General features: G+C 50.6%; 1 pseudogene; it reads left to right on the top strand.

Annotated features, from left to right (window-relative positions):
- The window catches only part of LOC124029141, a 12,231-nt pseudogene extending 2,038 nt beyond the window's left edge, over positions 1–10,193 (top strand).
- Positions 10,194–15,792: the final 5,599 nt, after the last annotated feature.

Raw genomic sequence — 15,792 nt, 5'->3', positions numbered from 1 at the left:
AGAGAGACAGAGAGAGAGAGAAGAGAGATAAGAGAGAGAAGAGAGGGAGAGAGGAGAGAGAGAGAAGAGAGAGAGAGAGGAGAGAGACATATGGAGAGAAGATAGAGAAACAGAGACAGAGAGAGAGAGAAGAGAGAGAAGAGAGGGAGAGAGGAGAGAGAGAGAAGAGAGAGAGAGGAGAGAGACAGAGAGAGAGAGAGAAGAGAGAGAAGAGAGAGAAGAGAGGGAGAGAGAGAGAGAGGAGAGAGACAGAGAGAGAGAGAGGAGAGAGACAGAGAGAGAGAGAGGAGAGAGACAGAGAGAGAGAGAGGAGAGAGAGAGAGAGAGAGAGAGAGAGAGACAGAGAGAGAGAGAGAGAGAGAGAGAGAGAGAGAGACAGAGAGAGAGAGAGAGAGAGAGAGAAGAGAGAGAGAGAGGAGAGAGAAGAGAGAGAAGAGAGAGAAGAGATAGAGAGAGAGAAGAGATAGAAGAGAGAGAGAAGAGAGAGAGAGAGACAGAGAGAGAAGAGAGAGAGAGATTTAAGAGAGAGAAGAGAGAGAGAGAGAGAAAGGGAGAGAGAGGAGAGAAAGGAGAGAGAGGAGAGAGATATAGAGAGAAAGAGAAGAGAAGAGAGAGATAGAGAGAGAGAGAGAGAAACAGAGAGAAGAGAGAGAGAAGAGAGAGAGAGAAGAGAGAGAAGAGAGAGAAGAGAGAAGAGAGAGAGAAGAAGAGAGATATAGATTAGATAGAGAGATAGATAGATATATATAAAGAGAGATATATACAGAGAGATTAGAGAGAAGAGAGAAGAGAGAGAAGAGATTAGAGAGAAGAGAGAGAGAGATATTAGAGAGAGAGAAGAGAGAGATTATTATTATAGAGAGAGAAGATAGAGAGAGAGATATAGATATATAGAAGAGATTAGAGAGATAGAGAAGAGAGAGAGAGAGATTAAGAGAGAGAAGAGAGAGAGAGAGAAGAGAGAGAGATAGAGAGATAGAGATATAAGAGAGAGAGAGAGAGAAGAGAGAGAAGAGAGAGAGAGAGAGATTATTAGAGAGAAGATTAGATTATTATTAGATATAGATATATATATAGAGAGAGAGAGAGAGAAGAGAGAGAGAGAAAGAGAAGAGAGAGAGAGAGAGAAGAGAGAAGAGAGAGAGAGAAGAGAGATAAGATATAGAAGAGAGATAGGGAATAGGGCTGTAGTATAAAGTAGTGTACTATATAGGGCTGTAGTATAAAGTAGTGTACTATATAGGGAATAGGGCTGTAGTATAAAGTAGTGTACTATATAGGGAATAGGGCTGTAGTATAAAGTAGTACAACATATAGGGAATAGGGCTGTAGTATAAATTAGTGCACTATATAGGGCTGTAGTATAAAGTAGTGCACTATATAGGAATAGGGCTGTAGTATAAAGTAGTGTACTATATAGGGAATAGGGTGTAGTATAAAGTAGTGCACTATATAGGAATAGGGTGTAGTATAAAGTAGTGTACTATATAGGGAATAGGGTTGTAGTATAAAGTAGTGCACTATATAGGGAATAGGGCTGTAGTATAAAGTAGTGCACTATATAGGGAATAGGGCTGTAGTATAAAGTAGTGCACTATATAGGGAATAGGGCTGTAGTAGAAAGTAGTGTACTATATAGGGCTGTAGTATAAAGTAGTGCACTATATAGGGCTGTAGTATAAAGTAGTGCACTATATAGGGAATATGGCTGTAGTATAAAGTAGTGCACTATATCGGGAATAGGGCTGTAGTATAAAGTAGTGTACTATATAGGGAATAGGGCTGTAGTATAAAGTAGTGTACTATATAGGGAATAGGGCTGTAGTATAAAGTAGTGTACTATATAGGAATAGGGCTGTAGTATAAAGTAGTGTACTAGATAGGGCTGTAGTATAAAGTAGTGCACTATATAGGGCTGTAGTATAAAGTAGTGCACTATATAGGGAATAGGGTTGTAGTATAAAGTAGTGTACTATATAGGGAATAGGGCTGTAGTATAAAGTAGTGTACTAGATAGGAATAGGGCTGTAGTATAAAGTAGTGTACTATATAGGGCTGTAGTATAAAGTAGTGTACTATATAGGAATAGGGCTGTAGTATAAAGTAGTGTACTATATAGAGCTGTAGTATAAAGTAGTGTACTATATAGGGAATAGGGCTGTAGTATAAAGTAGTGTACTATATAGGGCTGTAGTATAAAGTAGTGTACTAGATAGGGAATAGGGCTGTAGTATAAAGTAGTGCACTATATAGGGAATAGGGCTGTAGTATAAAGTAGTGCACTATATAGGGAATAGGGCTGTAGTATAAAGTAGTGTACTATATAGGGCTGTAGTATAAAGTAGTGTACTATATAGGGAATAGGGCTGTAGTATAAAGTAGTGTACTATATAGAGCTGTAGTATAAAGTAGTGTACTATATAGGGAATAGGGCTGTAGTATAAAGTAGTGTACTATATAGGGCTGTAGTATAAAGTAGTGTACTAGATAGGAATAGGGCTGTAGTATAAAGTAGTGTACTATATAGGGCTAGGGCTAAAGCAGTGTACTATATAGGAATAGGGCTGTAGTATAAAGTAGTGTACTATATAGGTAATAGGGCTGTAGTATAAAGTAGTGTACTATATAGGAATAGGCTGTAGTATAAAGTAGTGTACTATATAGGGAATAGGGCTGTTGTATAAAGTAGTGTACTATATAGGGAATAGGGAACATTTGGGACAGACACTGACATTCTCCTTCCTGTCTGTATAATGTGGTTAGTGATGTCAAACACACACACACACACACACACACACACACACACACACACACACACACACACACACACACACACACACACACACACACACACACACACACACACACACACACACACACACACACACACACACACACACACACACATGGCGTACTCAAGCATTAATGGGACCTTAAATGTCAGAGAGAGGAGGAGGAAGAAGAGGAGGAAGAGGAAAAGGAGGAGGAGGTAGAGGAGGAGGAGGAGGAAGAGGAGGGGGAGGAGGAGGAGGAAGAAGAGGAAAGGAGGAGGAGGAGGAGGGAGAAGAGGAAAGGAGGAGGGAGGAGAGGAAGAGGAAGAGGAAAAGGATGAGGATGGAGAGGAGAGATGATGATGATGAGGAAGAGGAAGGAGGAAGATGATGAGGGGGAGGAGAGGAGGAAGAGGAAAGGAGGATGATGAGGAGGAGGAAAGGAGGAGGAGAGGAGGAGGAGGAGGAGGAGGATGAGAGGAAGATGAAAGGAGGAGGAGGAGGAGGAGGAAGAAGAGGAGGGGAGGATGAGGAAAAGGATGAGGATGAGAGGAGGAGGAGGAGCAAGAAGAGGAGGAGGAGGAGGAGGAAGAGGAAAAGGATGAGGATGTAGAGGAGGAGGAGGAGCAAGAAGAGGAGGGGGAGGAGGAGGAGGAAGAGAAAAGGAGGAGGAGGTAGAGGAGGAGGAGGAGGAAGAGGACCAGACAATAAAGTGAATGATATTTTTATTTCTCTCCTCCCTTTTTTACTGCTCTGACTCTCTCTCTCTGTCTCTCATCTCTCTCCTCTCACTCTCTCCTTCCCCCTCTTCTTCTCCCCTATCCCTTCCTCCCTGTCTCTTCCTCTCTCCTCTCTCCATTCTCTTCTCTCCCTATTTCTCTCCTCTCTCTCCCCTTCCTCCCTCCCTCCCTCCAGGTGAGATGGAGGAGCTGGAAGCTCAGTGGTTAACGGGGATCTGTCACCATGAGAAGAACGAGGTGATGTCCAGTCAGCTGGACGTTGACAACATGGCCGGAGTGTTTTACATGCTGGCTACCGCAATGGGACTGTCTCTCATTACCTTCATATCAGAGCATCTCTTCTACTGGAGGTTGAGATACTGTTTCACTGGAGTCTGTACGGGAACACCGGGACTACTGTTCTCTATAAGCAGGGTAAGACTGGGGGTAGGGGTAGGGGTTAGGGGTAGGGGTGAGTAACTGTTTCACTGGAGTCTGTAATGGGAACACCGGGACTACTGTTCTCTATAAGCAGGGTAAGACTGGGGGTTAGGGGTTAGGGGGTAGGGGGTAGGGGGTAGGGGGTAGGGGTAGGGGTAGGGGGCAGGGGGTAGGAGGTAGGAGGTAGGGGTTAGGGGTTAGGGGTAGGGGTTAGGGGGTAGGGAGAGTAACTGTTTCACTGGAGTCTGTACGGGAACACCGGGACTACTGTTCTCTATAAGCAGGGTAAGACTGGGGGTAGGGGGTAGGGGTAGGGTTAGGGGTAGGGGGGGTTAGGGTAGGGGTTAGGGGTAGGGTTAGGGGTAGGGGTAGGGGTTAGGGGGGGGGGGTAGGGGGTAGGGGGTAGGGGTAGGGGTTAGTGGGTAGGGGTAGGGGCAGGGGTTAGTGGGGTAGGGGTTAGGGGTTAGGGGTAGGGGGTAGGGGGTAGGGGTAGGGGTTAGGGGGCAGGGAGAGTAACTGTTTCACTGGAGTCTGTACGGGAACACTGGGACTACTGTTCTCCTATAAGCAGGGTAAGACTGGGGGTAGGGGTAGGGGTTAGGGGGTAGGGGTTAGGGGTAGGGGTTAGGGGGTAGGGGGGCAGGGGTTAGTGGGTAGGGGTTAGTGGGCAGGGGTTAGTGGGGTAGGGTTAGGGTAGGGGTTAGGGGGCGGATAGGGGGTAGGGTTATGGGTTAGGGGTTAGTGGGTAGGGGGTAGGGGTTAGTGGTTAGGGGTTGGGCAGGGGGTTAGGGGTAGGGGCAGGGGTAGGGTTAGTGGCAGGGTAGTGGCAGGGGTTAGGGGGCAGGGGTTAGGGGGTAGGGGTAGGGGGTAGGGGTTAGGGTGGGTTAGGGGTAGGGGCAGGGTTAGGGTAGGATTAGTGGGTAGGGGTTAGGGGTTAGGGGTTAGGGGTTAGGGGTAGGGGGTTGCTGATAGGGGGTAGGGGTTAGTGGGCAGGGGCAGGGGTTAGGGGTTGGGGGTTAGGGGTAGGGGTAGGGGTTAGGGGTAGGGGCAGGGGTAGGGGTTAGGGATTAGGGGTTAGGGGGTAGGGGGTAGGGGTAGGGGCAGGGGTTAGGGGTAGGGCCAGGGGTAGGGGTTAGTGGGTAGGGGTTATGGGTTAGGGGTTAGTGGGTAGGGGTAGGGGTTAGTGGTTAGGGTTAGGGGGTGGTTAGGGGTTAGGGGGTAGGGGTTGAAGGGGTAGGGGTAGGGTTAGGGTAGGGGTTAGGGCTAGGGTAGGGGTAGGGTTAGGGGTTAGGGCCAGGGGTGGGGTTAGGGGGTAGGGGTAGGGTAGGGGTAGGGATTAGGGGGAGGGGTTAGGGGTTAGGGGGTAGGGGTTAGGGTTAAGGGTAGGGGTTGGGGGGTAGGGGCCAGTGGGGTAGGGGGTAGGGGTTAGGGGGTAGGGGTTAGGGGTTAGCGGATAGGGTAGGGGTAGGGGTAGGGGGTAGGGAGGGATTAGTGGTTAGGGGTTAGGGCCAGGGGGGTAGGGGGTTAGGGTTAGGGGGCAGGGGCTAGGGGCAGGGGCTAGTGGGGTTAGGGGGCAGTAGAGTTAGGTTAGGGGTAGGGGGCAGGGGCTGGGGGCAGGGGTAGGGTTAGGGGTAGGGGTAGTAGGGCCAGGGGGTAGGGTTAGCGGATAGGGGGTAGGGGTGAGTGGGTAGGGGTAGGGGGTTAGGGGTAGGGGTTAGTGGGCAGGGGTTAGGGGTAGGGGGTAGGGGGTAGGGGTTAGGGTTAGGGGGTAGCGGATAGGGGGTAGGGAGAGTAACTGTTTCACTGGAGTCTGTACGGGAACACCGGGACTACTGTTCCCTATACGCAGGGTAAGACTGGGGTTAGGGGGGTAGGATTTAAGGGGTAGGGGGTAGAGAGTTAGGTGGTAGGGGTTAGGGGATAGGGGTTAGGGTTAGGGGGTAGGGGGTAGGGGGTAGGGGTTAGGGCCTTGGGGGTAGGGTTAGGGGGTAGGGGGTAAGGGTTAGTGTATAATGGTTAGGGGGTAGTGGTTAGGGTTTAGGGGTATGGTTTAATGTCAATGTTATGGCGGGTAGAGGAGAAGGGATAGGGGCTGTTATGATTGGTGTATGGAGGCACTAGGGTTGGGGTATTAGGGAGGTAGGGGATGGGATATTAGGGAGTTAGGGGCTGGGGTATTAGGGTAGGGGCTGAGGTATTAGGGAGGTGAGGGGCTGGGGTATTAGGGAGGTAGGGGCTGGGGTATTATGGAGGTAGGGACTGGGGTATTAGGGAGCTAGGGGCTGGGGTATTAGGGAGCTAGGGGCTGGGGTATTAGGGAGGTAGGGGCTGGGGTATTAGGGAGGTAGGGGTTGGGGTATTAGGGAGGTGAGGGGCTGGGGTATTAGGGAGGTAGGGGCTGGGGTATTAGGGAGGTAGGGGCTGGGGTATTAGGGAGGTAGGGGCTGGGGGTATTAGGGAGGTAGGGACTGGGGTATTAGGGAGGTAGGGACTGAAATTATTAGGGAGCTAGGGGGCTGGGGTATTAGGGAGGTGAGGGGCTGTGGTATTAGGGAGGTAGGGCTGGTGTATTAGGGTAGGGGCTGTGGTAGGGCTGTGGGTATTAGGGTAGGGGCTGGGGTATTAGGGAGGTAGGGGCTGGGGTATTAGGGAATTAGGTAGGGGCTGTGGTATTAGGGTAGGGGCTGGGGTATTAGGGAGGTAGGGGCTGGAGTATTAGGGAGGTAGGGGCTGGGGTATTAGGGAGGTAGGGGCTGGGTATTAGGGAGGTAGGGGCTGGGGGTATTAGGGAGGTGAGGGCTGGGGTATTAGGGAGGTAGGGGCTGGGGTATTAGGGGTAGGGGCTGTTTGGTATTAGGGAGGTAGGGGCTGGGGTATTAGGGAGGTAGGGGCTGGGGGTATTAGGGAGGTAGGGGCTGGGGTATTAGGGAGGTAGGGGCTGGGGTATTAGGGAGGTAGGGGCTGGGGTATTAGGGAGGGGCTGGGGTATTAGGGAGGTAGGGGTGGGGTATTAGGAGGTGAGGGGCTGGGGTATTAGGGGAGGTAGGGGCTGGGGTATTAGGGAGGTAGGGGCTGGGGTATTAGGGAGGTAGGGGCTGGGCTAGGGAGTATTAGGGAGGTAGGGGCTGTGGGTATTAGGGAGGTAGGGGCTGGGGTATTAGGGAGGTAGGGGCTGGGGTATTAGGGAGGTAGGGGCTGGGTATTAGGGGAGGTAGGGGCTGGGGTATTAGGGGAGGTAGGGGCTGGGGTATTAGGGAGCTAGGGGCTGGGCTATTAGGGAGGTAGGGGCTGGGGTATTAGGAAGGTAGGGGCTGGGGTATTAGGGAGTGAGGGGCTGGGCTATTAGGGAGTTGAGGGGCTGGGGTATTAGGGAGGTGAGGGGCTGGGCTATTAGGGAGGTGAGGGGATGGGGAGAGGGACAGACACAATCCGTCTCCTCCGCTGCACCTTTCTGGGTAGTAATATCATTTCAATACGGTCAGGAATACTATCTAAGTAATTATGTTAAATGTTCAGAGAAATGAATGAGATGGTTTCTCAGATGCTGAGTCAGTCGATACTAATGTGATCCTGATGAATTATCCTTTACTGGGAAGGAGAATACATGGGTCATAGTTACCAGAAGACAGACTTTTAGAGAACAGTCAAACTTCAAATGATGATCCCTAGATGATAATCTGTGTCTCTGTCTCTCTCTCTCTCTGTCTCTGTCTCTCTCTCTCTCTCTCTCTCTCTCTCTCTCTCTCTCTCTCTCTCTCTGTCTCTCCTCTCTGTCTCTCTCTCTCTGTCTCTGTCTCTCTGTCTCTGTGTCTCTCACTCTGTCTCTCTCTCTCTGTCAAACTCTCTCTGTCTCTCCTCTGTCTCTCTGTCTCTCTCTCTCTGTCTCCTGTCTCTGTCTCTGTCTCTCTGTCTCTGCCTCTCTCTCTCTCTCCTCTCTCTCTCTCTCTCTCTCTCTCTCTCTCTCTGTCTCTGTCTGTCTCTCTCTCTGTCTCTGTCTCTGTCTCTCCTCTGTCTCCCTCCTGTCTCTGTGTCTCTGTCACTCTCTCTCTCTGTCTCTGTGTCTCTCTGTCTCTGTCTGTCTCTGTCTCTCCTCTCTTTCCTCCACGTTCCCTCCTCTCGCTCTTAATTTCTGTCCTCCATCTCCCTCCTCGCCCTCTCTCTCTCTCTCTCTCTCTGTAGGGGATTTGGAGTTGTATCCACGGCGTCCACATCGACATGAAAAAGAAGTCCGAGCTGGATTTTAGCCCTCAGGCTAACATGTTGAAGCTCATCAAGTCAGCCAAACAGATGACCAACATGTCCAACCTGTCTGCGTCCAGGATTAATTCCCCCAAGCGTGCGGCTGAGTTCATGCACTCGGCGGGGCCCATGATCATGGATATGATGGCTGAGAAAGGTTTTTCTCTCTCAATTTGATTTTTTTGATTCAAACACATTACAACCACACATCGTGGATATAAATGCATTTCAAATCATTAAAAAACATTTTTATTTGATTTATTTAACCTTTATTTAACTTGGCAAGTCAGTTATTTTAAATATATATTTTATTTTAAGGTAACTTCATCTACGCCGACAATCGAAGCTACGCCCTAAAGAGGTGATCTGCGGCGATACGGGCGACCTCCAGGCGTACCTGGCCAACCGACACAAAGACCACCTGAATAACTACATCTTCCAAGGCGGACAGCACCCTCTGACCCTCAACGAGTCAAACCCAAACTCCGTGGAAGTGGCGGTGAGCGCGGGCCGCCCAGACCAACGCCAAACCCAGAGGCCTGTGGAAGAAGTCCGTGGACACAATGCGGCATGGTCCAGGTGTCCCGGGCCCAGACATGCTGTCCCCCGACCCCGCATCTCCATGAAGACGCAACGATACCTTCCGGAGGGAAGCAGCTCACTCAGACATCTCTGACTGCTCCAGCCGAGGAGGAGGCGGTTCGTACCAGGACCCAGAAAACAACAAGCACCTGAAGAACAAGGACGGATTAAAAAAAAGACAGGTGACGCGAAATACCCGAGGGACTGCAGCCTTAGAGCTGTCCTACGAAAGACTAAGCAGGGCAGCGGAGGGGGTGGAGGAGTGGGAGGACAGGGACAAGGACAGATCTACACCATAGACTCAGAACTCAATCTCAACTCTGATCCTTTACACTACCGCAGAGTCGAGGCCTGGCCGCCGACGACCTGGACTACCCAGAGATCTACTCTGACCACAACGACAACTACAGGAAGTGTCAGGATCAGCCAATCATCCACCTCAACTCGTCTCCGCTGCACCACGCCGAGGTCGACCTGCTCCCGGACTCGACTTACTCTAAACACTACGGCGTGAAGGATAAGAGCTCGTCCCTGTCGCCCCACGAGACCAACGACCGTTCCAAACAAACCCATTGCCGCTCGTGTCTGTCCAAGTTCCCTGCCAGTAGCAGCTACACCCCGGGTCACTACACGCCCACAAACACCGCTTCTGTCGCCGCCGCCGCAGCCGCCGCCCGCCCGCTCGCCCTACAACCGCTGCGAAGCGTGCCTCCACACTGCTAACCTCTACGACATCAGCGAAGACCAGCTGCTCCAGGACGCCCTGCTGACGGACCAGGGAATGCATCAACATCAGGACGAGATGTTCGGCCACTACTGGCCTCAGACGGACGGTCCGCACGTCCAGAAGAGAAACCGCTTGCGTATGTCCCGCCAACACTCGTTCGACAACATCATGCTGGAGAAGCCTAAAGAAATAGATCTGGGGCGTCCGGCTCGCTCCGTCAGCCTCAAAGAGAAAGACCGCTGCTTCCTGGACGATTCTCCCTATGCCAACCTTTTCAGCGTCCGCCAGGCCGACAAGCTTTTGGGCTCCAGGTCGATGCTGTTCAACCTGGAGGAGAACAAACGGAGCAAGTCACTGTACCCCGAACATGGTTCTGACAACCCCTTCATGGCGTCTTCGCTGAGGACGACGCGCGCCTCGTCCACGGACGCAGCTCCTCCGACATTTACAAACAGCTGGGAGGAGGAGGGCTCAAAACATCGCAACGCAACGAAAAACAATCTGAGATCCTCGGTCAAATCCGCCGCTTCCTACTGCTCCCGGGACGGAGGACGGATACCAGCCAATGACATGTACATTACAGAGCATGTGATGCCTTATGTAGCCAATAAGACGAGTTCTTACTCAGCCGCACCGCGAGGGGCACTAAACTCAGCCCAGTTCAGCAATAGACGGGTTTATAAGAAGATACCCAGTCTGGAGTCAGACGTTTAATTCACTTACTGATTATAATTATTAGTAGGTTATTACAAGTCTTTCTGCTGTGTTTTATTATAGTTTATAACTATCTACTATCCACTTAGGATGCCATAGACACACCTATTATTCTTCTTCTGCTACTACAGCTACTACTACTCACATGTTAAGCCAGATATACGTACCAGGGAGTTGAAGCTCTCTCTCCCTCTCTGCTGATCTCTCTGTTTCTTCCAGGAGTTGAAGCTCTCTCTCTACTAATCTCTATGTTCCTTCCAGGGAGTTGTAGACCTCTCTCTCTCTACGGATCTCTCTGTTCCTTCCAGGAGTTGTAGTGAGAGGTTTGGCCCGTCATATGATTCATGGACAGACAGACAGACAGACAGACAGACAGACAGACAGACAGACAGACAGACAGACAGACAGACAGACAGACAGACAGACAGACAGACAGACAGACAGACAGACAGACAGACAGACAGACAGACAGACAGTAGGAGGTAGAAAGACGAGAGAGAGAGAGGAGGAGGAATCAGGAGAGAGAGAGATAGAGAGGAGGAGGATTCAGGAGAAAGAGAGATGGAGAGGAGGAGGAATCAGGAGAGAGAGAGATAGAGAGGAGGAGGATTCAGGAGAAAGAGAGATGGAGAGGATGAGGAATCAGGAGAGAGGGAGAGGAGGAGGAATCAGGAGAGATGGAGAGGAGGAGGAATCAGGAGAGAGAGATAGAGATGAGGAGGAATCAGGAGAGAGAGAGAGAGAGGAGGAATCAGGAGAGAGAGATAGAGAGGAGGAGGAATCAGGAGAGAGAGATCAGGGAGAGGAGGGGAGGAATCAGGAAGAGATAGAGAGGAGGAGGAATCAGGAGAGGAGAGAGGAGGAGGAATCAGGAGAGAGAGAGGAGGAAGAGAATCAGGAGAGAGAGAGAGAGAGAGGAGGGGGAATCAGGAGAGAGAGAGAGAGGAGGGGGAATCAGGAGAGAGGAGAGGAGGGGGAATCAGGAGAGAGAGAGATAGGAGGAGGAATCAGGAGAGAGAGAGAGGAGATGGGGGAGGAGGGAGGATCAGGAGAGAGAGAGAGAGGAGGGGAATCAGGAGAGAGAGAGATAGAGAGGAGGAGGAATCAGGAGAGAGAGAGAGGAGGGGAATCAGGAGAGAGATAGAGGGAGGGGGAATCAGGAGAGATAGATGGGGAGGGGAATCAGGGAGAGAGATATACAGGAGGAGGAATCAGGAATCAGAGATGGAGATAGGAGGAATCAGGAGAGAGAGAGATAGAGAGGAGGGGGAATCAGGAGAGAGAGATAGAGAGGAGGGGGAATCAGGGAGGGAGGGAGGAATCAGGAGAGAGATAGACAGGAGGAGGAATCAGGAGAGAGAGATAGAGAGGAGGAGGAATCAGGAGAGAGATAGAGGGAGGAGGAATCAGGAGAGAGAGAGAGGGAGGAGGATCAGGAGAGAGATAGAGAGAGGAGGAGGAATCGGGAGAGAGAATAGAGGAGAAGGAATCAGGAGAGAGAGATAGAGAGGAGGAGGAATCAGGAGAGAGAGAGAGGGAATCAGGAGAATTAGGGGAGGAATCAGGAGAGATAGAGAGGAGGAGGAATCAGGAGAGAGAGATAGAGAGGAGGAGGAATCAGGAGAGAGAGATAGGAGAGGAGGAGGAATCAGGAGAGAGAGAGAGGAGGAGGAATCAGGAGAGAGAGATAGAGAGGAGGAGGAATCAGAGAGAGATAGAGAGGGAGGAGGAATCAGGAGAGATAGAGAGGAGGAGGAATCAGGAGAGAGAGATAGAGAGGAGGAGGAATCAGAGAGAGAGAGAGAGAGGAGGAGGGAGGAATCAGAGAGGAGAATCAGGAGAGATAGAGAGGAGGAGGAATCAGGAGAGAGAGAGAGATAGAGAGGAGGAGGAATCAGGAGAGAGATAGAGAGGAGGGGGAATCAGGAGAGAGAGATAGAGAGAGAGGAGGAATCAGAGAGAGAGAGGGAGAGGAGGGGAATCAGGGAGAATAGAGGGAGGGGAATCAGGAGAGACAGAGAGGAGGAGGGGAATCAGGAGAGAGAGAGATAGAGAGGAGGAGGAATCAGGAGAGAGAGAGATAGAGATAGAGAGGAGGAGGAAGGGGGAATCAGGAGAGATAGAGAGAGGAGGAAATCAGGAGAGAGAGAGTAGAGATAGAGAGGATAGGGAATCAGGAGAGAGAGAGAGATAGAGAGATAGAGGGGGAATCAGGAGAGAGAGAGAGGAGGAGGAATCAGAGAGGAGGGGGAGGAATCAGGAGAGAGAGAGAGATCAGGGAGAGATAGAGAGGGGAGAGGAATCAGGAGAGAGATAGAGAGGAGGAGGGAATCAGGAGAGAGATAGAGAGGAGGAATCAGGAGAGAGGATAGAGAGAGGAGGAATAGAGAGAGAGGAGGAACCAGGAGAGAGATAGAGAGGAGGGGGAATCAGAGAGAGAGAGAGAGGAGGGGAATCAGGAGAGAGAGATAGAGAGGAGGAGGAATCAGGAGGAGAGATAGAGAGGAGGGGGAATCGAGGAGAGAGATAGAGAGGAGGAGGAATCAGGAGAGAGAGATAGAGAGGAGGAGGAATCAGGAGAGAGATAGAGAGGAGGAGGAATCAGGAGAGAGAGAGAGAGGGAGGAGATCAGGGAGAGATAGAGAGGAGGAGGAATCAGGAGAGAGAGAGAGAGGAGGAGGAATCAGGAGAGAGAGATAGAGAGGAGGAGGAATCAGGAGAGAGAGATAGAGAGGAGGAGGAATCAGGAGAGAGATAGAGAGAGGAGGAGGAATCAGGAGAGAGAGATAGAGAGGAGGAGGAATCAGGAGAGAGAGATAGAGAGGAGGAGGAATCAGGAGAGAGAGAGAGAGGAGGAGGAATCAGGAGAGAGAGAGAGAGGAGGGGGAATCAGGAGAGAGAGATAGAGAGGAGGAGGAATCAGGAGAGAGAGAGATAGAGAGGAGGAGGAATCAGGAGAGAGAGAGATAGGATGTGGACAGTTGGTAGGGAGGAGGGGGGCTTGGATCTGGAATTGGCTTCTCCTCCCCCCTCCTCCTCACTCCTCCCTCCTCCTCCCCTCTGTTCCCCCTGTTAGTCAGTCTAGCTAGTCTACAGCTCTGTGACTTGATAAACAGAAGGACAGACAGACAGACAGACCTACAGACAGACGCGGAGACAGACAGACAGAGAGGTAGCCGTAGTTTAGCCCAACCCAGGGGGAGAGAAGAAGAGGGGGGGACAGACAGCCTAACAGAGAGAAGGAGAGGAGAGAGAGGAGAGGAGGGGGGAGGACAGGGGGAGACAGACAGCCTGACAGATGGTTGGTGTTTGATGTGGCCACTACGCCTCTTATCATGACAAATATGGCCACCAGCATATCTGGCAGGGAGAGAGGAAGAGGAGAGAGCAAGAGAGTGAGAGAGAGAGTGAGAGAGAGAGAGAGAGAGAGAGAGAGAGAGAGAGAGAGAGAGAGAGAGAGAGAGAGAGAGAGAGAGAGAGAGAGAGAGAGAGATAGAGAAGAGAGAGAGAGAAGAGAGAGAAGAGACAAGGTAGAGAGACGAGAGAGAGAGACGAGAGCGAGAGAGAGAGAGAGAGAGAGAGAGAGAGAGAGAGAGAGAGAGAGAGAGACAAGGAGAGAGAGAGACAAGGTAGAGAGACAAGAGAAAGAGACGAGAGAGAGACAAGGTAGAGAGACAAGAGAGAGAGAGACGAGAGAGAGAGAGAGAGAGAGAGAGAGAGAGAGAGAGAGAGAGAGAGAGAGAGAGAGAGAGAGAGAGAGACAGAGAGAGAGAGAGAGAGAGAGAGAGAGACAAGGTAGAGGGAGACAAGGAGAGACAGGAGAGACAGAGAGTAGAGAGACGAGAGAGAGAGACAGAGACGAGAGAGAAGAGAGAGCAAGGTAGAGAGACAGAGAGGAGAGACAAGGTAGAGAGACGAGAGAGAGAGAGAGAGCAGAGAGAGAGAGACAGGTAGAGAGAGAGAGAGAGAGAGAGAGAGAGAGAGAGAGAGAGAGAGAGAGAGAGAGAGAGAGAGAGAGAGAGAGAGAGAGAAAGACAGAGAGAGAAGAGAGAGAGACAGAGAGAAAGACAGAGAGAGAGAGACAGAGAGAGAGACAGAGAGAGACAGACAGAGAGAGACAAGGTAGAGAGACAAGAGAGAGAGAGACAAGGTAGAGAGAGCTTACAACAGAGAGCAGGAAGAAGTCGGTCCTGGTTTGACAGGTCTCGGGAAGAGTGATGGCTGGATAGATCTAGTTTAGTGATGGCTGGATAGATCTAGTTTAGTGATGGCTGGTTAGACCTAGTTTAGTGAGAGCTGTGTAGAGCTAGCTTAGTGAGGGCTGTGTAGAGCTAGCTTAGTGAGGGCTGTGTAGAGCTAGCTTAGTGAGGGCTGGGTAGAGCTAGCTTAGTGAGGGCTGTGTAGAGCTAGCTTGGAGGGCTGGGTAGAGCTAGCTAAGTGAGGGCTGGGTTGAGCTTGCTGTACGCTTGGTCAGAAATGGGCTGTGGGATTTGTAGTTTATACACTTTGGGAGTTGTAGTTTATAAAAACGTGTGTTTACAGGTGAACGGAAAACCTGCCGGTGAGGGATTCTGGGTATTTTTGATTAGTGACTGCACATAGAAAATATAGCAACCTTGCTTTTTTAAAATTTTATTTTAAAAATTCTCTTTAAAACTAAATTTAGTTTTAACGTAATAATAACCCCTTATTTCAGATCTTTTATCCTCCTTACATCTTTCGAAGTTATAATGTTTTAAATATTCACTCAGCTTAATTATTTAGCATGTGTTATATTCAGGGTGTGGTTGGCACCACTTTGTTCAACTCTAAATGAATGCTGGTCTCGCTGACTATCAACGGAGGAGAGGGGATTAACCAATCAGCAATCAGAGGAGAAAATAACCCTGAGTTTTAGTAACAGTTTTGGATTCTGCTACTTCTTCTTCTTCCTCAAACAAAAAGAGGAGGAGGAGGGGGTGGCCAGAGAGGAGGGGGTGTGGCCAGAGAGGAGGGGGTGGCCAGAGAGGAGGGGGTGGCCAGAGAGGAGGGGGTGGCCAGAGAGCGAAGAGACCAAACCCCCGGACTGCGTGCCGAACGTTCCACCTTCTCACGCCGCCGAACGCTCCGAACGATCTCTTCTCAACTCGCCACTGGACAGAGCTGGCGTGTTTTTTTGTTGTCTTTCTATCCCCTTGGAAACAGGGTACTTCGAATCTCCACGGCAACACGTTGTGTTGCTATCGGACTATGACGACAATTTTTTTTTTGTAAATCGAAAACTGTTTGTGTGTCAGGCGGTCAGTCCTCTTAAAGTCTGTCTCTGTCTGGCGGTCAGGCCTCTTAAAGTCTGTTTCCGTCTGGCGGTCAGGCCTCTTAAAGTCTGTCTCCGTCTTGTCTCCTCCACCCCCAACCTCGGGACTGAGGACTGCTGGAGGAAACCTCGGGGTGGTGTGTGTGTGTGTGTGTGTGTGTGTGTGTGTGTGTGTGTGTGTGTGTGTGTGTGTGTGTAGGGGTGTGTGTGTGTGTGTGTGTGTGTGCGTGAGGATATGTCTCTATTGTCTTCATCATCTGTCTGTCTGCAGGTAAACAGCATGATAAAACCTTTGATGTTTGAATT

Source organism: Oncorhynchus gorbuscha, unplaced genomic scaffold, assembly GCF_021184085.1.
Source record: "Oncorhynchus gorbuscha isolate QuinsamMale2020 ecotype Even-year unplaced genomic scaffold, OgorEven_v1.0 Un_scaffold_5629, whole genome shotgun sequence".
Lineage (NCBI taxonomy): Eukaryota > Metazoa > Chordata > Actinopteri > Salmoniformes > Salmonidae > Oncorhynchus > Oncorhynchus gorbuscha.
This window is presented reverse-complemented; position numbering and strand designations above follow the sequence as displayed.